The following is a 25,456-nucleotide window of genomic DNA, read 5'->3' on the forward strand; positions in this document are numbered from 1 at the left end:
ATCCACAAAAGATTTGATTTCTCCATCATTTTTTTTTTTTTTTTTGAGACAGAGCCTCAAGCTATCCCCCTGGGTAGAGTGATGTGGCATCACAGCTCACAGCAACCTCCAACTCCTGGGCTCAAGCGAGTCTCCTGCCTCAGTCTCCCAAGTAGCTGGGACCACAGGCGCCCACCACAATGCCCGGCTATTTTTTTGGTTGCAGCCATCATTGTTGTTTGGCGGGCCAGGCTAGATTCGAACCTGCCACCTTAGGTGTATGTGGCAGGTGCCTTAGCCACTTGAGCCACAGGCACCAAGCCTCTCCATCAATTTTGAAGCTTAGATTACCAGGATACAAAATTCTAGGTTAAAATTGTTTTGTTAGAAATTTGTTATAATCTATACTTGGACAGCAAATGCCAAGTACATTTATTACCAAGGTGCATAATAGGTTAGTTGACAAGCATTAATTTTAACTAATCAACTAACTATTTGTAACTAATCTAAAAATATCAGACTTGAAGGCTCAGCACCTGAAGCCCAGTGGTTTTGGTGCCAGCCACATATGCCAAAGGTGGCAGGTTTGAGCCCAGCCCAGGCCAGCTAACCAATAATGACAACAAAAAATAGCCAGGAGTTGTGGCAGGTGCCTGTAGTCCCAGATGCTTGGGAGGCTGAGGCAAGAGACTCACTTGAGCCCAAAAGTTTGAGATTGCTGTGAGTTGTGACGCAACAGCACTCTACCAAGAGCGACATGGTAAGACTCTGTCTCAAAAAAAAAAAGAAAATGTATCAGACAAGAAGAGCTGAATGTCAGTAAGTTACCAATTCCATATTTAAACAACCTGCATTATTGTTTAAGGTCATAGAATTATTTTGGATTTTTTGCATGCTTTTTAAAAACTGTCACTTGTGAATTGGATACTATCAGGAAGAGAAATGCTATAAAAAAAACAAACTGACTTATTCAAAAAGAGAACATATTAAATGATAATTTGTCTAAGCTATTGGAGTGGAACCTTTTGTCTTCTCATCTGCTTTCATAGTCTTATGATTTTGAAAGGGCAAGTGCTGGCTATCCATTAGGCTATTAAGTTTTATAATTAGAGGTCATATGAATTATTAAGAGTAAACTCAGTCTATCTACTTAATTACTTGGCTATAATTTTAATTTTGAAACTAAATAACTACGTAGACTTTGGCAAATAACTTTACCTTTTTGTGTCTCAGTTTTCTCAGTGCTAAAATGGACTAATTGTAATTACCTGATATGATACAAAGTTGTCACAACAATAAATAAAATCATAAGGCATAAGAAGTGTTTGGGAGCAGAGGTGAATTTCAGAGTGCTAAAACTTTGTAAATACAAATATAGTAGAACCTCCCTACACTGACCTCCTCCCTAAGATGACCTAATTTTCATAGACTGGACATGTATGTTGAGCAATTCATTACAGTCCTTTGGGTGGTCAACTTACACAGGTTCTGATGTATTCACTACAAAAAAATCTCTGAGAAGTAATGGTTAATGGGAAAGACTCAGGAAGAAGAGAGACATTGGTAATTGGGAATAACTTTTTCCAAAATGATATTCACAGCTCTCACAGGAGTATCATATTGGGGTGGGATAAATCTGTTATCTCAAAGTGAGAATAAGAGTCAACTAATAGGAACTATCACTTAATTTGTGGTAAGCATTAAAAAGTATAAACAGGCCAGAACGGCTGACCTCAGCAGCCTGGACCCGTGTCTGCAGAGTGCGCGTTTGCAGCTGCGAGCGGGATTTTGAAACATGAATCTTATACTCATCCTGGCTGCCTTTTGTGTGGGAATAACCTCAGCTGCTTCAACATTGGATGGCAGGGTAGATGCACACTGGTATCAGTGGAAGGCAAAACACAGCAGACCACACGGCATGAATGAAGAAGGATGGTGGCGAGCAGCGTGGGAGAACATGAAAATGAACTGCACGGTTAGGAATACGGCCACGGGAGCCTTGGCTTCACCAGGGCCATGAACACTGGCAGACTTATCTCAGTGGGTGAGCAGAACCTGGTGGACTGCTCTTGGCCTCAAGGCAATGGTGGCCTAACGGACTACGCCTTCCAGTATATTAAGGAAAATGGAGGCCTGGACTCTGAGGAATCCTATCCATATGATGCAAAGGATGAATCCTGCAAGTACACGCCTGAGTATTCTGTTGCTAATGACACCAGCTTTGTGGACGTTCCTAAGGAGGAGAAGGCCCTGATGAAGGCAGTAGCAACTGTGGCGCCCATCATGTTGGTGCTGATACAGGCCATGAGTCTTTCCTTCTAGTTCTATAAAGATGGCATTTATTTTGAGCCAAACTGCTGCAGTGAAGATGTGGATCGTGGTGTTCTGGTGGTGGGCTATGCATATGAAGAAGCAGAATTAGACAACCATAAGTACTGGTTGGTGAAGAACAGCTGGAGCGAAGCATGGGGCATAAGTGGTTACATAAAGATGGCCAAAGACCAGAGGAACCACTGTGGGATCACCAAGCAGCCAGCTATCCCACTGTGTGAGCTGACGGACAGTGATGAGGAAACACTTGACTGGGGACAGCGTGTGCAGAGCAGGAACTTTATCTTAAAACTGACCAGCCCCAACTGTGTGGGATACACACTTGAATCACTGAAGATCCGAGTGGGATTCCACTTCCGTGACGTTTGTCCACTGGTAAAATGTTACCTCTATTTTAATTACTGCTATCATCATATTTGCATTACTGATTCACTTACAGACTTTGGATTTTTGTTTTTAAGAGGATGTATAAATTTTTTACCTGTTTAAATAAAACTTAATATCAAAAAAATGTCTAATCTGCCTATAGAAATAATTTCTACATGACCTCAGTCTGTCAAACGTTTGTTACAGTTACTGTGTTCTTTTGTTCCCTAGGTTGCCGTGGGATTATTAAGTTTTAAAACAAAATATCCATATTTATTGATATTATCTTTGTCAACCTAAAAAAATACACTAGAGAAAATTATCTTAAATATATTAGATTTACTCAGGAATAAAAATAGAGATTCTAATCCAGAAGGCATGAAATGACAAGCTACCAGGGCATTCTGGTGAGGAAGGGGTAAGAGGCCCTCTTGGCAGCAAAAAAAGAGATTTACATAAACTGCTTAGAAACAGAGAGTTTATTGGTTCCCGGGGTTCAAAGGCAGAGCTGTTGCCAGTTCATTGGTGGAGATGCTGTTACTGGGCGAGTGTTAGGCTGAGAGCCGTTTTACCTGAATTACTGAGTACTAAAGAATGTCTGGAAATAGCCCTTATCAAAGCAGGAGACACATGAAGGACAGGAAAGGGTTTTTAGAAAGTTTTTAGAAATTGTTCTTATCTCAGCCTTCCTGGTTCTATTTTGTCTGGGTAGAGCAAAAGTGATTTCATCCTGATGGCTGCAGATTTCATCCCTGGATGAGAATACAGGGGTTCTCAAGCAGAGCAGATTATTGTTTACTATAAGCAAATAACTAACTGTCCCAGTTCTTTTTTGCCAATTCTTAACCTTAAGAGCTAAATCAGATGTCATAATATATGTATCAGGGTTTGTAATATAGGTGAAGAACCCTGAAAATGTAAATCTGGGTATATATTTACTTATTTTTTTTATTTTTTGAGACACAGTCTCACTCTGTTGTCCAGGCTAGAGTGCCATGGCCTCAGCCTAGCCCAGCTCAAACTCCTGGGCTCAAGAAAACCTCCTGCCTCGGCCTCCCAAGGAACTGGGACTATAGGCACACACCACCATGCCCAGCTCATTTTTCTATTTTTAGTAGAGACAGGGCTCACTCTTGCCTCAACTGGTTCCAAACTCTGGAGCTCAGGCAATCCACCTGTCTCAGCCTCCCGGCGTGCTAGGATTACAGGCGTAAGCCACCATGCCTGGCCTCAGCCTCCTTTTTCTACTGTGTAGTGCTTAATTAACAGGTGGCTTTTGTTTTTCTGGTAGTCTCATGGTTACGGTATGGCTGCCCCACCTTTTGTCTCCTGCCCAGGTTTTAGGTAGAAAGCAAACAAAACATCAATAAAAACAACAAGTTAGGGGGAAGAATGCTGGCTGAGACATTTTAGGTGAGGTTGTAAAAGGTCTGAGCAGAAGAATTTCCAGCACTCAGTGATTCTACTGATTTACTCTTATTTTATATTTCATAATTAAGAGTTGCATACCAATGAAAGGGGGGTCAAGGACATAGTACTCATTATTAGTTAAACACAAACAAATCCTTCAGGTGTTCCTTAGATTGAACACAGGAGACCTAGAGAAAAATGGTTATTCTATTCCAGAGGCAAGATTTAACACGGTGAAAAACAGCTATGCTTTGGCCAAGTGTTATGTCTAGTTTATGGATATTTGCTGCCACCTGCAGTTTGAACTTGGTATTCACACTAGTCATTACCTGTAATTGAAGCTTAATGACCCAGGAAATGAAAAGGAAGGAAGCAGTAAGAGAACCTTGGTCAATGTTGCAGCCTTGTGCTTACTTAAAACTGAATTTTCTATTTGTACACCTGTGTTCATAGCAATATTATTTATAATAGTAAAAATGTGTAAGGAATCTCAGTGTCCCTTCACAGATAAATGATCAACAAAGCACTGTTCACCTGCAATATATTATTCAGCCTTAAAAAGGAAGTTTTTACACAGGCCATACCTTGAAGACATAAGTGAAATAATCCAGTCACAAAAAGACAAATACTGTAGAAACCCATTTATATGAGGTTCCTATAGAACTCAAATTCATAGAGAGACAGAAGGTACAATTGTGATTTCCAGGGGCTGAGGTAGGTATAGAACGGGGAGTTAGTGTTTAATGGGTACAGAGTTTTGGTTTAGGGAGATGAAAAAATTCTGGAGCTGGATGGTGGTAATGGTTGCACAACAGTGTGAATATACTTAAGACCACAGAGCTGTACACTTCAAAATGACCAAAATGGTAAATTTTATGTAATGTCTATTTTGCCACTATAAAAAGGAATTTTAGAAACATTGAATTTCCAGGGACATAAATAAGCTGATTTGTGGAATATACAACTTATATTCTAAATTATATTACCACATAGTAATAAATCGGCACTAAGTCTCTTGGGTTTCCCCGATCCCCAGAGTAAGTGCCTTACCCATTGATGAACTGATTGTCATGTTTTAGTCACTATGCAAATAGCTTTGGCACTGTCAGGGATGCAGCAATTTAATGTACTACAGAAAAGCATGTGACTGATTCAGCTGCAGGGAAGGAGGCAAATAAGGGTAATTTGGGCAATTCATATTTTTCTGTGAAAGCTATTTCTTGGTATATGGAGCTGAATGTTTTCATTATAAGAAATGCTTTTTTGAATTATTTAGAAGTCCTGGAGAAAAGTTTTTAAAAAATTATTTTGATGATGTCTTGGTAGGTTTTTTTGTTTGTTTGTTTGTTTGTTTGTTTTTTGAGACAGAGCCTCAAGCTGTTCCCCTGGGTAGAGTGCCAGTGGCATCAAAGCTCACAGCAACCTCCAACTCCTGGGCTCAAGAGAGTCTCCTGCCTCTGCCTCCCAAGTAGCTGGGACCACAGGCGCCCGCCACAACACCCGGCTATTTTTTGGTTGCAGCCGTCATTGTTGTTTGGCAGGTCTGGGCTAGATTTGAACTCGCCACCTTAGGTGTATGTGGCTGGCGCCTTAGTTGCTTGAGCCACAGGCCCTGAGTCATCTTGGTAGTTTTAGACCATAGCAAAGTAACAAGACCATATCTATACATATGCTGTATATATATTTTTTTAATTGTTAAAAATTGTATAATTCCTGAATTTTGTTTATACTGGAAAGAAAGCAAGTGGAGACCTCCTATGTCCCTAAATGGTCCTATTTCAAAGTGAACATGTTGTATATAATGACTTCCAACCAGGTGATGTCTAAATCATTTTTAAAAACGCAAGATAATATTTTTAGTTTTCTGGCCCTTGAAAGTTTAATGGGTTTTAGAGTAAAGCAGTCTCCTTTGTCCAATTCCTCTCTCTAGTTTAATTGGTTTCCACTCTGACACTTTTGATTCAGATCACTGGCAGCTGTTACTTATTATACCCTGAAGCAGGGCCCACGGGACGGGCAATGCTCTAAAGAGAAACTGAAATCTTATTATTTTAGAAAATTGACTGCAGTCCATTTTTAAGACTTAAGATAGTCACACTATTTTTTTTTTTATGGGAATGTGTGGAAAAGATAGAAACTGAATTGAGAAAGATATTTAAGGTCTCAAAAAAGATTGAAAAGGGATAGACACAGAATCCAGGCCACCTATGGAAGACCTGTTTGTGGGATAGAGAAAAGACAACTTTTGCAAAGAAAAGCAAAAAAATTACTAACTGCTCATTGAGGGTAGAGACTATATATTTTCCTATTTGTATCCTCAGCATCGACCCGTTTTTCTGGCATGGGGTGTATATTGGGGGAAAAATGAATGAATAAATTACTTTGTGAGAAATAGAAGCTTCACGAACAGAAGAAGAAACGTAAGGTTCTCAGAAAACACCACCGATGATCAGAGTGACTCCGGAGAGATCTCCAGGCACTTGCTTTGATCTACCCTCTGCCCTGGGTTTAGAAAGGAGGACTGCCATGCTCTGTGCAGACACGTCTTTCCCAACCCTCCCTCTCTACACAGTTAGCACACAGACCTTGTAAACACAAGGACGTGCATGATGACTTCTATCATGATTCCCCTGAATTGTTCCAGGGCTGACATTTACATGCAGATAGGAATGTGACATAAATACAGAGAAATTCTTAGCCAAACCAGTTCCGCATCGTGTGGAAAATGAACAAATTGCCATGGGAATGGTGCTGCATGAGAAGTTTCCATCGATCAGCGTCCAGACCTGATTCTTTAACAACAGAACACAAAACATAGCAAGGGACAGTGATCACGATGCTGCTTCTCTATATGGGCTCTTACAGAGATTTGAGGACCTTTTCAATTAAAAAAAGTACAAATGTGAAAAAAATCCCTTTATCTACCGCTCCAATATAACTATTTTCATTTTGCATATTACTTTAAATTCTTATTCATCAGGATGGGAAGCCAAGGGGGGTGGATTGCCTGAGCTCAGGAGTTTAGGACCAGCCTGAGCGAGAACGAGACCCCGTCTCTAAAATAAATTAATAAATAAAAAAATCCTCGTTCATATTAATACCTATTTTCACACTAGAAATTGTAATTTATGTCTTTATTTAGTTTGAGACAGGGTCTCACTCTGTTGCCTGGGTTAGAGTGCAGTGGTGTCATCATCGCTCACAGCAACTTCCAAGTCCTGGGCTCAAGTGATCCTCCTGCCTCAGTCTACCGAGTAGTGGTACTGCAAGTGTGCACCACTATGCCCAGCTAATTTTTCTGGCTTTTGTAGAGACAGGGCTTCACTATGTTGCTCGGGCTTGTCTTGAATTCCTGTACTCAAGCAATCTCCCAGCCTCAGCCTCCCAAACCACTAGGATTCCAGGCATGAGCCACCTTGCCCAACTTGCAATTTATATTCAATTGTATATTCTATTTTTCACATACCAGATTATAAGTCTCCTTCCCTGTTTAAACATAATCTATGTATTTATAATTTTAAAGGTTCTACAATAGGTATTCTGTTATATATATATATATATATATATATATGCATTCATAGACACAGCTATGATTTAATAAAAAAAATCCAGGTATAATTATTTTCTAATATTGAACAGTCATTAAAATGGAATAGGAAATGACTTATATGATTTGTTTTATTTTGTTTTTAGTTTTAATTTTAATTCTGTTGTGAGATTCTTTAGCCCATGGTATGTTTAAGCAAAGTGGGAAATACTGTCTTCTTCCTCATAACTTCTAATTATTTTGGTTTTTAGCATTTTAGAGATGAGGTCTTGCTCTGCCGCCCAAGCTGGAGTGCAGTGGTGCAGGCATAGCTCACTGCAGCCTCAAACTCTGGGCTACAGACAACATCTCCCCACCTCAGCCTCTCAAGGCCCTGAGATTACCGGTGAGAGCCACCACACAGGTCCTCTAATTATTGTGATTAAAACCAAATAATGTCACATCTATAATTCATTGCTGCCACCACCAATCCTTCCTTAAACCAATGAAGAAGCAGGATACAGAGAAGTGATGGCCAAATAATGCTGCTCCCAGGGACGGTCCTTCTTTATCTTCTGCTCTGACATGTTCTGGAGAGCAAGGCTGCCAGTTCCGACAGGCCTTTCCAGCCAACAGTCAGACAGAACATCGAGCCAGCATAGTAAGCTATCTCTGTCTGGCTTGCTGCTCCTTCCTGCCAACAGTGGAAGGTTTTAATATCCACTTTACAAAGCTGATATGCCCAGGTTAAGATGGGCAGTTAATTGCTTTATCCCTCCAAGCTAACTCCCAGCCTTAGCGCTCTGCAGCCTTGAACACCTGGGCTTGAGCAAGCCTCCCACCTCAGCCCCCAGCTAGCTGAGACTAGAGCATGCACCACCATTCCTGGTTCGACTTTCACTTAAAAAGGACTTTTACTATTTGTTTAGCTTACAAAAAAAAAAATCTTTGCACATATTCATACCTGTGAAATCTGTCTCTTTATGTTGAGTTTTGAACTGTGAGAAGGCAAAAGCTATTTATTTAGTGGGTCCCTAAATATGATTTAAACATATTTAAATCATTTTTTTTTTTTTTTTTGAAACAGAGTCTCACTTTGTCACCCTTGCGTAATGGCATCACAGCTCACAGTAACCTCAAACTCCTGGACTTAAGCAATTCTCTTGCCTCAGTCTCCCAAGGAGCTGGAACTACAGCTGCCTGCCACAGTGCCCAGCTATTTTTGAGAGATAAGGTCTCGCTCTGACTCAGGCTGGTCTTGAACCTGTGAGCTCAGGCAATCTACCAGCCTTGGCCTCCCAAGTGCTGGGATTATAGGCGTGAGCCACTGTGCCCAGCCCTTAAATCAATTTTTTAACTGAAATATAATTCACAGACTGTAAAATTCACTTTTTAAAAATGTGTGATACAGTGGATTTTCATGTATTCACAAAATTGCACAATCTGATCACCACCATCTAATTCCAGAACTTGCCCCCCCCCCCATAAACTCTATTCTCATTAGCAGTCCCTCCTTACTTGCCCCTCCCCTAACCACTGGCAACCATTAATCCATTTTTAATCTCTGTGGTTTTGCCTATTTGGGATTTTTTATATAAATGGAATCACCTAATGCATATATGGCCCTCTTTGTGTAGCCTCTCTCACTTCGAGTAATGTTTTCAAGATTCATCCATGTCATACCATGAATCAGGACCTCATCTCTTTTTATGGCTCAATAATATTCCATTGTATGAATATACCACATTTTGTTTCTGCTTTCATCAGTGGATGGAGATTTAGATTGTTTCACTTTGGGGCTATCATGAAGAATGCTGTGTGAATGTTCATGCCCATGTTTTTGGGTGGACATATGGTTTCTTTTCTCTTGGAGTGGAATTGCTGTGTCGTATGGGAATTTATATTTAGCTTTTTGAGGAGCTGCCAAACTATTTTCCAAAGTTGCTGTGTCATTTTAAATTCCTGCCAGCAGTGAATGATGGTTCCAATTTCTCCATGTCCCCTCCATATTTGTTGTTTTCTAGCTTTTTTGTTTATAGCCACCCAGTGCATGGGAAATGGTGTTTCGTTGTGGTTTTGATTTTTATCCCAATGACTAATAATGTTGAGCAGTTTTTCATATGCTTATTGGTCATTTGTCTATATTCTTTTGAGAAATATCTACTCAAATCCTTTGACGATTTTTCAATTTTTATTTTTTTATTAAATCATAGCTGTGTACATTAATGCAATGATGTACATTAACGTGCTGGTTTTATATACAATTTGAAATTTTTTCATCAAACTGGTTAACATAGCCTTCACTGCATTTTTTCTTTTTTTTTGATCAAAACATTTATATTGAATACCAGTAATCAAAATACAGTATTTTAAAAATTACAATATAGTGATACATATGGATCTTTATTAATGTATTCAACAATAAAATTTAATAGTTTTATTGGACAAAGAGGGTCTGGCCACCTGTCACTGTCAGCCAATATGCAGAGAAGGGGATAGGTCCGCCAAACTTTGTCAGAAGGCCAGGATTCTGGAGAACAGTGAGAGTAACTTCTCCAAGACTATTCCATTCTTCCATTTCCAAAATCACAGTTCTTTTTTTTGTTTGTTTGTTTGTTTTTGTTTTTTTGAGACATAATCTCAAGCTATCGCCCTGGGTAGAGTACCGTGGCATCACAGCTCACAGCAACCTCAAACTCTTGGGCTTAAATGATTCTCTTGCCTCAGCTTCCCAAGTAGCTGGGACTACAGGTGCCCACCACAATGCCTGGCTATTTTTTGGTTTGATTGTCATTGTTGTTTGTTGTTTGGCAGGCCTGGGCTGGATTTTTTTATTTTTTTATTTTTTTTTTTAGGGTTTCCTCTGTTGGAGAATGCTTTCTTTCTTTCTATTTTTTTTTTTTATTAAATCATAGCTGTGTACAATAATGCAATCATGGGGTACAGTGTGGTGTTTTCATATACAATTTAAAATTTTTTCATCAAACTGGTTAACATAACCTTCACTGCATTTTCTTAGTTATTGTGTTAAGACATTTATATTCTACATTTAGTAGATTTAACATGTACCCTTGTAAAATGCACCATAGGTGTGGTCCCACCAATTATCCTCCCTCCACCCATCCTCACCCCTCCCCTCCCTTCCCTCTCCCCTTTCCCCTTCTTCTTAGGCTATAATTGGGTTATAGCTTTATAAATTCTTTTCATAGTAGGGCTGAGTACATTGGATACTTTTTCTTCTATTCCTGAGATACTTTGCTAAGAATATATACTTATCTAAGTATATGTTCCAGCTCCATCCATGTAAACATGAAAGAGTTAAATCTTTTTTAAGGCTGAATAATATTCCATGGTGTACATGTACCACAATTTATTAATCCATTCATGGGTCAGTGGGAACCTGGGCTTCTTCCATGACTTAGCAATTATGAATTGGGCTTCAATAAACATTCTGGTACAAATATCTTTGTTATAAAGTGATTTTTGATCTTCTGGATATAGCAGGGGGCCTCAAACTATGGCCCACATGCCACATGTGGCCCGCCAAGGACATTTTTCTGGCCCACCAGGTGTTTTTGCCACTGCTGCCTGTCCTGCTTAGCAGCTCACTTATCCTGGGCCTGCAGTCCGGCCCTCCAACGGTCTGAGGGACAGTGAACTGGACCCCTGTTTAAAAAGTTTGAGGACCCCTGTAGTAGAGGAATTGTAGGATCAAATGGCAGGTCTATTTTTAGATCCCTATGTTCCTTTTGGAAAGATGTTTGGAGATTTTTCAACTTTTAGATAGGCACTTCTTAGTGTTTCAAATGATTTATAAGTTTTACTTTTTAAAAAATGTTTCTGATGGTGTGCATTTCCCCATCCACCCCCGAGCCATATTTAAACTGGTCACAAACTATTAACTCCATAAAATGGCTCATATAAAATTGAATTGACACATTCCAAAAATATTTAAATATACTTTCTTCCAGTAACAATTTATTTATTCGTGGAGTTGTTATATTGCAGCACCAAGGAAAGGGAAATAAATAAGATACAGCCCATGTGCATAAAAATCCTATTCTGATTACCCTGTAGCAGTAATATAGACAAACAAAATTTAATAAAATAAATTTTGCCCACACAAAATTTGATTCAGGCATCAAGACTGATGATGCCACGCACACACCAGGAGGGTATGAAAGGTTTGTTACTCACCTAATGAGTGTTTCTACCTGGGCGCAGGTCATGTTTCCCAAGCTCAAGGCTTAAGAGAGCAAGGAAAAGAGAGTGTCTTGGGCCTCTATTGTGGTTAGGAAGTGGGGCCAAGGTGAGGTTCCCTGTTCAGGGCCAGAACGTGGAGAGATGGAATTTCCCATCAGCTCCACAGGAGGGAGAACACAGCCTTTTTTGTTGACTTGTCCAGATGTGGGGGCTGAAGGGAAAAGAGTAGTTCGGGGGGGGGCTGAAAACTGTCAGTAGTCAAACATCAAGAATAGGGTCAGACTTTATTACAAATACCAGTCTAATGAAGGAGAAAAAATAGAAAAATCAGTAAGAGCATTACTAGGTGATAAATGCCCATAGTGCTCAGCTGCCTGTGGAAGACTTTGTGTAAGTGACAATGACTGGATCTCAAAGGTAAGAACACTCTCTCAAGCCAGAGGAGGATTAAGGAGGATAAGAAGAAATTTTCAGCCTTAGGGAGCACTAGGAATCACGCTACCAGACTTTATACTATAAATCTATAGTGATCAAAACAGCATGGTACTGGCACAAAAATAGAGAGGTAGATGTATGGAACAGAATAGAGAACTAAGAGATGAATCCAGACACTTATTGTCATTTGATCTTCGATAAGCCCATCAAAATTATAAATTAGGAGAAAGATTCCCTATTTAACAAATGGTGCTGGGAGAACTGGCTGGCAACTTGTAGAAGACTGAAGCTGGACCCACGCCTTTCACCATTAACAAAAATTGACTCTTATTGGATAAAAGATATAAACTTAAGACATGAAACTATAAAGATTCTTGGAGAGAGTGCAGGGGAAACACTTGAAGAAATTGGCCTGAGAGAATAAAGGAGAACCCCCCAGGCAATTGAAGCAACACCAAAAATACATTATTGGGATCTGATCAAACTAAAAAGCTTCTGCACAGCCAAGAACACATTAAGTAAAGCAAGAAGACAGCCCTCAGAATGGGAGAGGAGATTTGCAGGTTACTTTTCTGACAAAGGTTTGATAACCAGAATCCACAGAGAACTCAAACTTATTAATAAGAAAAGAACAAGTAATCCCATTTCATTGTGGGCAAGAGACTTGAACAGAAACTTCTCTGAAGAAGATAGGTACATGGCCTACAGACACATGAAAAAATGCTTATCACCTTTAATCATCAGAGAAATGCAAATCAAAACCACTTTGAGATATCATCTAACGCCAGTAAGAGTGGCTCACATAACAGAAACTCAAAACTGGGCGGCCCCTGTGACTCAAAGGAGTAGGGCACTGGCCCCATATGCTGGAGGTAGCGGGTTCAAACCCAGCCCCAGCCAAAAACTGCAAAAAAACCAAAACAAAACAAAACAGAATCCCAAAACTACAGATGTTGGTGTGGATATAGAGAAAAGGGACACTTCTGCACTGTTGGTGGGAATGCAAGCTAATACATCTCTTTTGGAAAGAAATACGGAGAATACTCAGGGATCTAAAAGTAGACCTCTGCAAGGGTACATGTCAGATCTATTAGTATAGAGTATAAATGTCTTAACACAATAATTAAGTAAACCAGATGAGGTATATATTAACCAGTGTGATGTAAGCATTCCCAATTCTATATGAAATCAGCACACTGTACCCCATAAAGACATTAATGTATAAAAAAAAGACCTCATTTCTTTTGAGAATGTTCTAACACCCATAGAGATCACTGGAGACCCATCTAGGGTGTCTCTAGTGTCGAGATTTAATTTTCTCTAAAATTATATTCTAAACTCAAAACAGTAAGCACTCAAATCAATATATTTAGGTCCTCCTTTAATAACAATTCATATTCTGTCTCTTTGTCTGGGGGCAGATTTCCTCTGTAAAGTTCTTTCTATCATTAAATAAAATTTACAGGAGGCAAAAAAAAAAGTAGACCTGCTGTTCAATCTTGCAATTCCTGTACTAGGAGTATATCCAAAAGACCAAAAATCACTTTATAACAGAGATATTTGCACCAGATTATTCACTGCAGCTCAATTTATAATAGCCAAGTCATGAAAGAAGTCCAAGTGCCCATTGACCCAGTAATGAATTAATAAATTGTGGTATATATATATGGAGAGTCTCCATACCATCTCCAAAAAGATGGAGACTTTACCTCTTTTATGTTTATGTGGATGGAGCTGGAACAGATCCTACTTACTAAAGTATCTCAAAAATGGAGGAAAAAATATCCAATGTACTCAGTACTATTATGAAACCAATTTGCAATCACTCACATTTTCATATGAAGAATAGATCACAACTATGGCCCAAGATGAAGGAAAGGGGAGGATGGGAGAAGAAGGGGGAGGTCAGATGGAGGGAGGATGAATGGTGGGATCACACCTATGGTGCATATTGCAAGGGTACATGTCAGATCTATTAGTATAGAGTATAAATGTCTTAACACAATAATTAAGTAAATGAGGGGAGGGATATATTAACTAATACTATGTAAGCATTCCAAATTGCATATGAAATCAGCACACTGTACCCCATAAATCCATTAATGTATACATGATCTACCTCCTTATGATTTAATAAAAAAAATTTTGGAAAATTTAGTGCTGTATAGAAGTGCCTGGTATATTCTGAAAGTAATCTGCAGTTGTCCCTTTGTTAAGAGTAAGGGGCATATGGAAACGGAGCAGGGGCCAGGAGGTGAATATGAAGGGCCTTGTGTGCCATCCTAAACCTTTAGACTTTATCCCTTGAAAAACAGGAAAACCATGAATAGAGGGTTGTATTTGCATTTTAGACGAATCTTTCAAGTCTTAGAGATTGCAGAATTGGAGAGGGTAGAAGACTCCTGCGGCCACCTGGGTAGGACCCTAGGAGGACCTTAACCAAGGCCAGGGGTGGCGGGGGATGCATTTGGGAGCCAAGCCTGTGGATCAGTTTATGTGTGAGGCTGGAGGAGAGGGACAAACAGACTCTTGGAGTTTTAGCTTGGATCACTGGGAATCAAGGACAGTGGCCAGATTTCTGACTGGTAACTGTGCGTGTAGTGTGCCGCTAAAACAGGAAACAGAGAGGGGGAAAGGGAAGAAGAGACAATGAGATGCACATAGAGAACGTTGACTAAGAAGTGTCTGTCGCCTGGTTTCCTGGCCAGTCCTTCATACAGGAAGTTGGAAGCAGGCCGTACTGTAGTGCAATAAATTTGAGTACACCGATTTATAATCATACCCTAACCCAGGTGGCCGCCTCCATCACGGTTGCCTTCCAAAGCTGTATCAGTTCTGTTGCCGCTGCCAGGGGCCCCAGGGCTTTGGAACATGCCCGTGCTGCCAAGGCAATACTTCGGTTTTACAGCCCTTGCAGTTTATGAAGCATTTACCTTATCATAGTTGAACCTTAAAACAACCCTGTGAAGTAAACAGGAGGGTCATTATCATCCTTTAGAGATAACGTAACAGACTCAGGGAGGTTAATTTTCTCTCTTTCACATGGTTAAGACATAGAGGACGTGACTCTTCCTTTTTCATGATTAATCTAATTAGTTTAGGATTTCTAGGACCTGAAAGTTCAGCTATCTACGTGGATCTGCCTCATAGTACAGGGTAAGCCAGCAAAGGGTTGAGGAAAACCAGCAGGCTGGGAATCCCCAGGAGGACCAGTCAGTTAAAGGGGAAAGAAGCAGACAGGGACCGCTGGGCCTGTCAGTGTTGGCTGCATTCAGGTTTGCTCAGCAGGTCAAGGGGAGATTAGGTGACACCAAAGATGACTTGGATCCTAACACAGGGGGTTTGCTCTCTGAATTACATTATATGGCTTTTGAGGCACTGTCAGCTCTGATCTGCAGTTATTAGTTGCGCCAGAACCTTTCCACAGACACAGAAGAAGCATGGTCTTCCCAAATTGAGGATAGTTCTTGTTATCTATAATAGTGAAAAACTGGAAACAAATGTAAAACAATACAACTGGCTCCACCACTCACTAGCCATAAAATTAATTAAACCTTGGTTTCTTCCTGTGTGAAATGTAAGCATAAAATCACCTAGCCCATAAAGTTGTCAGTATTAAATTAGATAATACATCTAAAGGCCTTAGAACAATGCTTAGCTCCTATTAAGCACTGAGTAATAGACACCTTTATTATTGCAGAAGATAATCTCAGTGGAATATTGTGTGGCATTAGGATTATGCTTCTGAGTAGTTTGCTTTTAAAATTTTAGGCATATGAACACAATATAATCACAACTCTAAAAAAAAACCCAAAAAGATACTGGAAGAAACTTCTCTATCAGTTGGTTTTTTGCTAATTTAAAGTATTAATAATAGCTTTATTGAGATATAATTCATGTAACCTGAAGTTCACTCTTTTAAAGTATAAAATTCAGTCAGGTGATTTTGGTATACAAGTTTTGACAAAAAAGTTCACAAATTCATCCTAGAAAACATGCTATGTTAACTCATTGCTGAATATCACAGCTGTCACCTTCAAAGTCCTCCGCTTCGGAAGCTATGCACTGATGCCAGTGTCTACTTCACCCTTCAAAGCAATTTTGGAAATCTGTCTCGGAATGACAGTCAGAGCTGGCTTTGTACGGCACACAAAAACATGCAACAATACTGAATGACACTCAGCAGGACATCACCACACACTGACATGAACACAGCTCTGAGACTGATAGACCAAGGTTATGAAACTTTACTAAATTGTTTGTGCACTGCTGCCAACATAAGTGAAGGATGTGCCAGGCGTGGTGGCTCATGCCTGTAATCATGGCACTCTGGAAGGCCAAAATGGGCGGATCGCCTGAGCTCAGGAGACTAGCCTGAGCAAGAGTGAGACCCTGTCTCTACTAAAAATAGAAAACTAGGTAGCTGTTGTGACAGGCACCTGTAGTCCCAGCTACTTGAGAGGCTGAGGCAAGAGGATCACTGGAACCCAAGAGTTTGATGTTGTTGTGAGCTATGATGACATGGCACTGTACTGAGGGCAACAATGTGAGACTCTGTTCCAAAAAAAACCCAAAAAGCACATGATGGTAAGTTTTTGAACTTAATTGCCAGATCTTGTAGGAGGTCTTAATTCACAGAGTTGTGGAAGCGTCACCAGTATCCAATTTTAGACTGTTTCATCACTGCAAAAATAAACCTTTTGTCTACTAGCTGTCACTCAAAATCCCCTTATCCCCCCTGCCCCTCCCCCGTCCCTGGCAACCACTAATCTAGATACTTAGTTTTGATGGATTTGCCTATTCTGGACATTTGATAGAAGTGGCACCATACAACACGTAGTCTTTTTGTTTCTTGTGTCTTTCAGCCACCATAATATTTTCAAGGTTCATCCACGTTTTAGTATATATCTGTATTCATTCCTTTTTCTGGCCATATAAAATTCCGTCATGTGGATATACTATATTGTGCTTGTCCAATCATCAGTTGATGGGGACATTTCCATTGTTTCTACTTTTGGGCTATTATGCTACTATCAACATTAGTGTTCAAGTATGTGGACATATGTTTGCTTTTTGTTTTTTGGAGAGAGTCTCACTCTGTTGTGCTAGTAGAGTGCTGTGGTATCATAGCTCACAGCAACCCCAAATTCTTGGGCTCAAGAGATCCTCTTGCCTCAATTTTTTCTATTTTTAATAGAGATAGTGTCTCACTCTTGCTCAGGCTGGTTTCAAACTCCTGAGCTCAGGTGATCCATCTACCTTGGCCTCCCAGAGTGCCAGGGTTACAAGTGTGAGCCACTGCATCCTGCCTGGATGTATATTTTTAATTCTCTTAAGTATATACCTAGAAGTAGAATTGCTGTGTCTTAGATAACTCTATGCTTAATGTATCTTTTTTTTTTTTTTTTTTGGTAGAGACAGAATCTTATCTTATGGCCCTCGGTAGAATGCCATGGCATCATACAACTCACAGCAACTTCCAACTCCTGGGCTTAGGTGCCTTAGTCTCCCGAGTAGCTGTGACTACAGGAGTCCCCCACAACTCCTGGCTATTTTTTTTTTTTTGCAGTTTGGCCAAGGCCGGGTTCAAACCCACCACCTTCAGTATATGGGGCCAGCGCCCTACCCACTGAGCCACAGGTGCTGCCCTCTATGTTTAATATATTGAGAAACTTCCAATCTGTTCTCTAAAAGGGTTGTACTATTCTAAAAATTTACCAACAATGTTTACAAGTTGATTGCTATTCATGCTATTTGTAGTAAGTATAGATGTTTGGGTCACAGAATCTTTGGAAAGATAAATATTTAGGAAATTACTACAGGCAGTTATATGCTGTAAAGTAATACATCCAAGCACATTTGTTTCCTCCCCTCCCCATTTTTAATTCCCTCTAAGTTATCCATTCTCTGATTATAGGATTATATTATAGTTGCAATATGCAAGTGTAGATAAATCTTCAGGTATTTACAAAGTACACCCCCCAAAATAACTTTGCACACTCCTGAAACATAATCACTGTCAATTACTATTTATGGAACCTTGTGTTAACTGTTATAAGCAATATCTGCCTTGAATTTTTTATTTTGGCCAGGCATAGTGGCTCACACCTTCAATCCTAGCACCCTAGGGGATAGAGGTAGGAGCATTGCTTGAGTTGAGAAGTCAAGGCCAGCCCGAGCAAGAGTAAGATCTCATCTCTATTAAAACAAACAGAAAAATTTGCCAGGAATAGTGGTGTGCACTATAGTCCCAGCTCAAACCCTTTGTAGCACAGAAGTTTGAGACTGCAGTGGCCTATGATGACACCCCTGAATTCTAACCCAGGCAATAGAGCTAGACTCTATTTTCTTGGAGACAGGGTATCATTTTATCACCCTCGGTAGAGTGCTGTGGCGTATAGCTCACAGCAACCTCAAACTCTTGGGCTCAAGTGATCCTCTTGCCTCAGCCTCCTGAGGAGCTGGGACTACAATCACCCACCACAACGCCTGGCTATTTTTAGTGACAAAGTCTCAGTCTTGCTCAGGCTGGTCTCAAACTCCTGAACTCAGGCAATCCACCTGCCTCAGCCTCCCAGAGTGCTAGGATTATAGGCGTGAGCCACCATGTCTGGCAACCCAAAATTTCTTTTTTAAATTTAAAATATTCTTGGTTATTCATAGTCTTAGCTAATCAGTACTCACATAGTTAAAGATGACAGCCAAAAACATTTTTTAGTTCAAAGGATTTTTATCTACTTTTTTCCATTTCATTTAATTATCTGGCCTCTAACAAAAATTCTGGCAGAGTTGTTCTTATTCCAGTTTTTAGCCATTGCATTAAGGACTTAATCGTCGTCTTCTTTTTTATTTTTGGTGAAGGCTTCTTATATATATTAACTAATAGAGAGCTCTACAGCATCAAAGTTCATAGTACAAGATCAGCCACTTTTGTTGACTACAATATTTTATGTAGTTTTTAGTATTAAGTTATATTGAAACTTACAAAGGCATCTTTTAAATTTTTAAATCAAAGCAATAATGATTATAACTAGCCCATTGGCTTTAACGTTATGCCAGCAATTGTAATTATAATTAGAAAATCTACGCTTATTTATGAAATTTTACCTGGGGGTATGAAAGTCTTCTCATACTCTATTAAAAAGACAATTATATGCTATTAAAATGAGTCATGCTGAAATCATTGCTTACAAGGGGTTCATCTAAATGATAATGGGTATATAAAGTAAGTTATTCCCTGGTAGTAGAGGTCTTTTTTTTTCCATCTGGCTAATAATAATACTCGAAAAGACATTTAGTCATGAACAAACAGCCCAATTAGAAGATCAAATAAACCTTGCCCCTAATGGTTTATTTTGTTTTACACGGTTAAAGTACTTTTGGTAGCAATCGTTAATCTGTATATTCCAAGTAGACAAAATCTCAGAAACTTTGCAGTCCAGGAGTTGTTTCTAGCTTTCTTTAGGTTATGTATCTGATGAAAGTGATGAGCCCTTTACTTCAGGAAAATGAGTATGTACATATTTAGTTTTAGATAAAAATTCCAGAGATTCACAGGCCTTCTAGAACTCCCATTTCGTTAGTCACGGAGAAAATATTTATTATAATTAAGCTAATTTTACTAATGATTTGAAAGTGCTTTCAAAGATATTATTTATGAATCATTCTTTATAAACGTTGTTGTAGTTTGCTATTCAGGCATTTTAGTTTATATCCAGGCAGTCGCATCTATTGATAGTTTTTTTTTTTAGGATAAGCTCTTAGAATATTTGCATACAAGTCTGGTCTCTGATTTGAGCCAGATTTTCTCAGCAGTGTAACACATGTGTGGTTAACAATTATTATCTGACCATCTCTAAGCAAATCTGATAACATGAAATATTACTTTTTTCTTCACGGTTATTTCCTTACATTCATCGAAGAGCTGGTTACAAACCTAGATGGACACACCAATTTGCTTTACAATGTTGGAGATCATATATTTTCTGGTGTGTAAACTACATAACTACTTTTAAATTCCCGGGATAGCTGATCTAACTACACAGGGATCAACAGGACAAGTGTTCCTGCAAGGAGAAGTTTTCAGAGTCTTGCTCACGGAGTGAGTCCAGGGAAGCTGTTAGGAGCAGCTGGCAACCAGCAAGTGGGTGACTTCCCAGGAGCATTCTAGTCCAGGGTCCTCAAACTTTTTAAACAGGGCGCTAGTTCACTGTCCCTCAGACCATTGAAGGGTAGGACTGCGGGCCTGGGGACCAGTCGGCTGCTAAGCAGGACAGGCAGCAGCGGCAAAAACACCCGGCAAGTTGGATAAATGTCCTAGGCGGGCTGCATGTGGCCCATGGGCCATAGTTTGGGGATGCCTAGTCTCTCAGAGTTACAGAATTTTTCTGATCATGATCTGCTACAGTTTTACTGTAGAGGGTATATCCAGTTTCTATTGCTGTATAACAAATTACTACAAACTTAATGGCTGAAAATAACACCCAGTTAGTAGCTCACAGCTTATTGGTTAGATGCCCAAGCACAGCACAGCTAGCTTCTCTGCTCAAGGTCTTACAAGACTGAAGTTAAGGTATTAGCCAGGGCTGTGATTCTCAGCTGGGGATCACAGAATGGATCATCTGTGATCCATAATAAGCTTGGAGTCAGCCAAGCTTATTCACATTGCTGGCAGGAGCTTATGGTTCCAGGGCTGAGGCTGCCTCTTTCTTGTTGTCCAGGATGTTTTCAGCTCCTAGAGGCCACCTAAGTTCCCTTCCTTGAAGCCCCTCCATTGTCAAAGTCAGCAATGGAAAATCTTTGCATCAAATCTCTCTCATGCTTTGAATTTGTCTTTCCAGGACAGAGGCCAATCCCTTTAAGGGATTAGGTCTGGCCCACCAAAGAGAGTCTCTCTGTCTTAAGGTCAACTGATTTGGGATGAAATTCCACCTGGAAAACCTTTTCACAGTAGCACTTAGGTTAATATTTGATTGAAAAACTGGGAAAAGGTGTTCCTACACCAGTGGTGGTAGGGTATCTTGGAGGTTATCTTAGAATTTTACCTGACATTGGGGTATCTGTGGCACAGCAGGATTTAGGATCTGACGGGGAACAAGTATCTAGGACTGTTCCCTGTTCTTTATAAAAAATATCGAAACACATGCAGGCTAGGAGAGGGGCATATTCTGGGTATCTGTTTATGCTACTGAGCCTCGTAGAAAGGGACCTCCCCTAGGATTTAGGAAACCTGGCTCTGCCCCTAAGTAGCCACGTGAGCTTGGTCGTATCATTTAATTTCTCCAGGTCTAGACCTGAAGGGAATGACTCCATCAAGAACTTCCAACCAGGAGGGAGCAGGAGGAAAGCAGCCACCCCATGCCACCTGGGGAGCTTTGTCAGACCAAGCATTTCTCCTTCCTTCCCAAGATGTTGTAACCACACTGGGAGGTGTGAGAGAAAGGTTGAGAAGGGAGGGATGAGCATTACAGTGTGGAACTGTTCCTCAGGTCATTTACTCGTCCATTCATTCATTCAGCAAACACTCCTTGACCACCTGCTTTGTGCCAAACACTGCTGGGCACCAAGAACGTGGGAGTGAATAAGGCTAAATTTACCAATGATTTGATAGTGCTTTGAAAGGTGTTAGAATCATTCTTTATAAACGTGTTGTGGTTTGCTATCCAGGCTCTCTGCTTACCCTCCAGCTGCAGAGACAGAGGCAAGTGAGTACAAGTTGGTGCATGTTACTTATTTGGCGCCAGAGGGTGCTTTGGGAGCTGAGGAGTGAGGGGCCTCCTTGAGGAAGTGATGCTTGAATGGCCATTGGCAAGGAAAGGAGTGTAGGGATTGGTGTGGAAGATAGAGATGTTTAAGGCAGGGACAAGCGTTCATAAAGGGGTGGGAGCTTAAATGACTAAGGCACATTTAAAGAGCTATAATTAGCCCACTAGAGCCTGAGTTAGTGGATGTTTCATAGCCAATCTTACCAATCATACTAATCATTTAGAGTTTTATCCTAAGCACAATGGGAAGGGTTTTAAGGGAAAGTGACTTAAAGAGAGCGGCACATTAAAAATATCATCCTGGGGGTGGCAGTTTTAGAATCAAGGAGACCATTGCAGGTATCTGGGACCAGGATGGTGTCAGTGGACATGGAGGGAAGAAGGCAGGTTGGAAAGAGATGAAGAGAGGAGAACCCACAGCCTAGCGGTTGGTCGGAGGCAAGGGGCGATCTGTGTATCTCCAGTCACAGGAGTTACAGGGTTGAGTGTGGCTGCATGCATTTTGATTTATAGTTACCCCCGTATGCTATTCAAGCTGGGTCTTCCTCTGTGAGACCTTTAGATTGCAACAAGGCAGACGATCTTCTGTATCCTTAGGAAGACTTATTACACTGGGATGGAATATTCCACTGGAATAAGTACTCAAACAATATACAGCAGATCTGGATCCCAGGGCCCTGTTTCCTTATTTGCTCAACAAGGCAGTTGAATTGGGAATCTCAAAGACTGATTCTAGGGCTGACCTTCCTGAGCCCATGAATGCTAGTTCACAGGCACTTGGCTAAGCTCTGTTTCTCTGCTGTCTGTCCAAGTTGCTGGCTGCAGGAATAGGGGAGTTCCCTAAGTGCCGGGCATGCGCAGATCAAGGGTGATCCCAAAGGAAAATTTTTGTACTACTCCAGGCCTGGGAGTAGGGTAAGGTTAATGGACAGAGATAGTCACACCTGTAAATTCGGCTTCGGAGCTGGGTGTCTTCGGAATTTCCAGCACATCACAGGGCAGCATTTGTCTAATTTGTGTACACAGAGTATTCTAACAGATTTAACTTTCCTTTAATTTCTCTTCTCTCAGTAGAAGATGCATTGAATGTAGTGAATAACATAAATTCAACATAAGATGATCTGAGCTATAAAACATCCTTTTGCTCTGGTCTCAGATATCTCAATCACTAGTCAGGATCTGTGGCTGGGCAGAGACACCTGAGTGCAATCTCTAGAGCACGGGATTGAGAAACTTTGCCTGTGGCTGCCGTACAAGTGCTAACCTGGGCTCCTCCCCAGCAAAACAGGCCATGAAGCAGTTAAGGTGGGGCTTCCCAACCTTTTAGGGCCTAGACCCATTTCATTAGGATTTGTATTGCCTATTTCTGAACGTGTCTCATAATTGGTCTTTACACGAGCTTTAATCTGATTTCACCCTAATAATTTCTTACGTTGTAGAAAGTGCATTTTTTTTGGCCCACTAGAGGGAACCAGAGGGGCAGCCAATAAGATTTTTCTAAGGTTCTTAATGTTGTCAGTAATAGAGGAAATTCTCAAGAGCAGGCTGACGGTCACAGCACTCAGGGAGGATTTCTGTGTGTGTCTTTTCTTTTTAATTTGGTTACATGAAGAACAGACTATTTTTAAGAGCAGTTTTAGGTTTGCAGTAAAATTAAGGAGAAGAAGAGTTTTTAAAACATGTAGATTTCCGGACTTTGCCCCAGATCCACAAAATAAGAAGCTTGAGGAGTGAGTCCTGGGAATCCATATTATAAGGGTTGGTGGAACCTCTGCCTTTGGCAGAAATCTACTTAAATATATAAACTTAGAGCCCAACAGAGGCAGGAATACACTGAGTGTTCTTAGTATACACAGCAGGATGTAAGAACAGAGGCCCAGAAGGATTTAAACATATTAAAAAAAAACCAGAGGGGAAACACTTGGAGATAGTCAATATTTGGAATATGAGTCATGTATTTTTCCAATTAAACAACTTCAACTCTTAAATAGAATCCACATGATTTACTTAGAGGAAAATTTGAATACTGCCATTCCTGGAAGACTTCCAGCTCCAGAAAAGAAATTTTAGGGAGCCTCCCCCAATCAGAAAATAATATATTGTTTCTGAAATAAACATTTCATGAAAAGATCAACAGATTCCTGTGGATCTTATCCAGGGAATAGAAATAAATGCCCTAGATCTGATTGCTGTGAGACACAGATGTTTCCATAGTATCAAATATGTTCTGGCAAACTGGCCAAGAGACACAAGCTTGGAGTTATAGGAAAAAGAGAGTCCACAGGACTGTCATAAGGGAAAGTTTAATAAATTCTATCCCTATAAAAAGTAGTTTAATGTACAATAAAGGTAATCTTATTGATTTATAGGAAAGTGTGTTAGGTAATCCAAATAGCAGGAAAAAAATTTAGCAATCTAATGTAAGAATCTCTGAACTGCTTGCCCCAGTGGACCCTGCTTACTGTGGAAATTTATATAATTTGTTTAAACAAACATTAAATAGCTGGAAACTATTTGATAAGAGCTGGTCTTTGTAACAGGTCTCTGAAACCTTAGTTTGAATGCCAATTAAGAACTCAGATCAATGCTCTGCTCCTCCCAACTCCCCCTAAGGTGGGTATCTGCTACAATACTGTGCTCAGAATTGTTCTTTCTTTCTTTTTCTTTTTTTGGAGATAGGGTCTCATTTTGTTGCCCCAGGCTAGAATGCAGTGACAACAGCCTAGCTCATAGCAACCTCAAACTCCTGGGCTTAAGCAATCCTCTTGCCTCAGCCTCACAAGCAGCTGGGACTATAGGTGCTCACCAGAATGCCTGGGTAATTTTTCTGCTTTATATAGAGATGGAGTCTCTTGAGCTCAAGCTATTTCTTTTCTTAATCCCAATATGCCTCGTAAGTCAAAGGTAGAAGAGGATGACTCCTGTATTACTCCATCTAAAGACACAGAGATTCTGAGCTAGTCAGACTTGAAACATTTCTCATAAAAGATTGTTCTGGAATAACTTAAAAAAATAAAAAAATATGTATATTACATGGCCCTGTTGGCTCAACAGACCCTGATAATTGTGGAAACAAGATTTCTTTCTTTTAAGCTTTTGCCTGAGGAATCTGGGCAAACTGGTGGTAATTTTAGAATTCTTCCTTACTCTCTCGTTAAATGTTTGTTCACTGTGTGTGGAGGGCCCTCATACACTTTCATAACCCAATCTACTCTACTATAAAATATAACCTGTGCTAGGTATTATGTTTTATGTTATACATACATTTTAACATAGGAAGACAGTAGAATATTGGAAGACGAGGTAAGGAGAGTTATAGGGGCACAGATGTTCTTTAATTTATTCCCCAACTAGAATTTGGAAAGGTGATTATATGAGGGAGAACAATATAGTAATTTACACTGAAAGCTTCCAAGTAAAGTATGCAAATGAATACAGTTCT

General features: G+C 40.1%; 1 protein-coding gene and 1 pseudogene across 2 annotated transcripts in view; one reads left to right on the top strand and one right to left on the bottom strand.

Annotated features, from left to right (window-relative positions):
* FAM184A (family with sequence similarity 184 member A) overlaps positions 1-25,456 on the bottom strand; it is a 189,048-nt gene that overhangs the window by 144,364 nt on the left and 19,228 nt on the right. The gene's annotated exons all lie outside the window — the stretch shown is intronic.
* Positions 1,996-2,531, top strand: LOC100948027 (annotated as a pseudogene).

Source organism: Otolemur garnettii, unplaced genomic scaffold, assembly GCF_000181295.1.
Source record: "Otolemur garnettii isolate 467f Iridium unplaced genomic scaffold, OtoGar3 scaffold00002, whole genome shotgun sequence".
Lineage (NCBI taxonomy): Eukaryota > Metazoa > Chordata > Mammalia > Primates > Galagidae > Otolemur > Otolemur garnettii.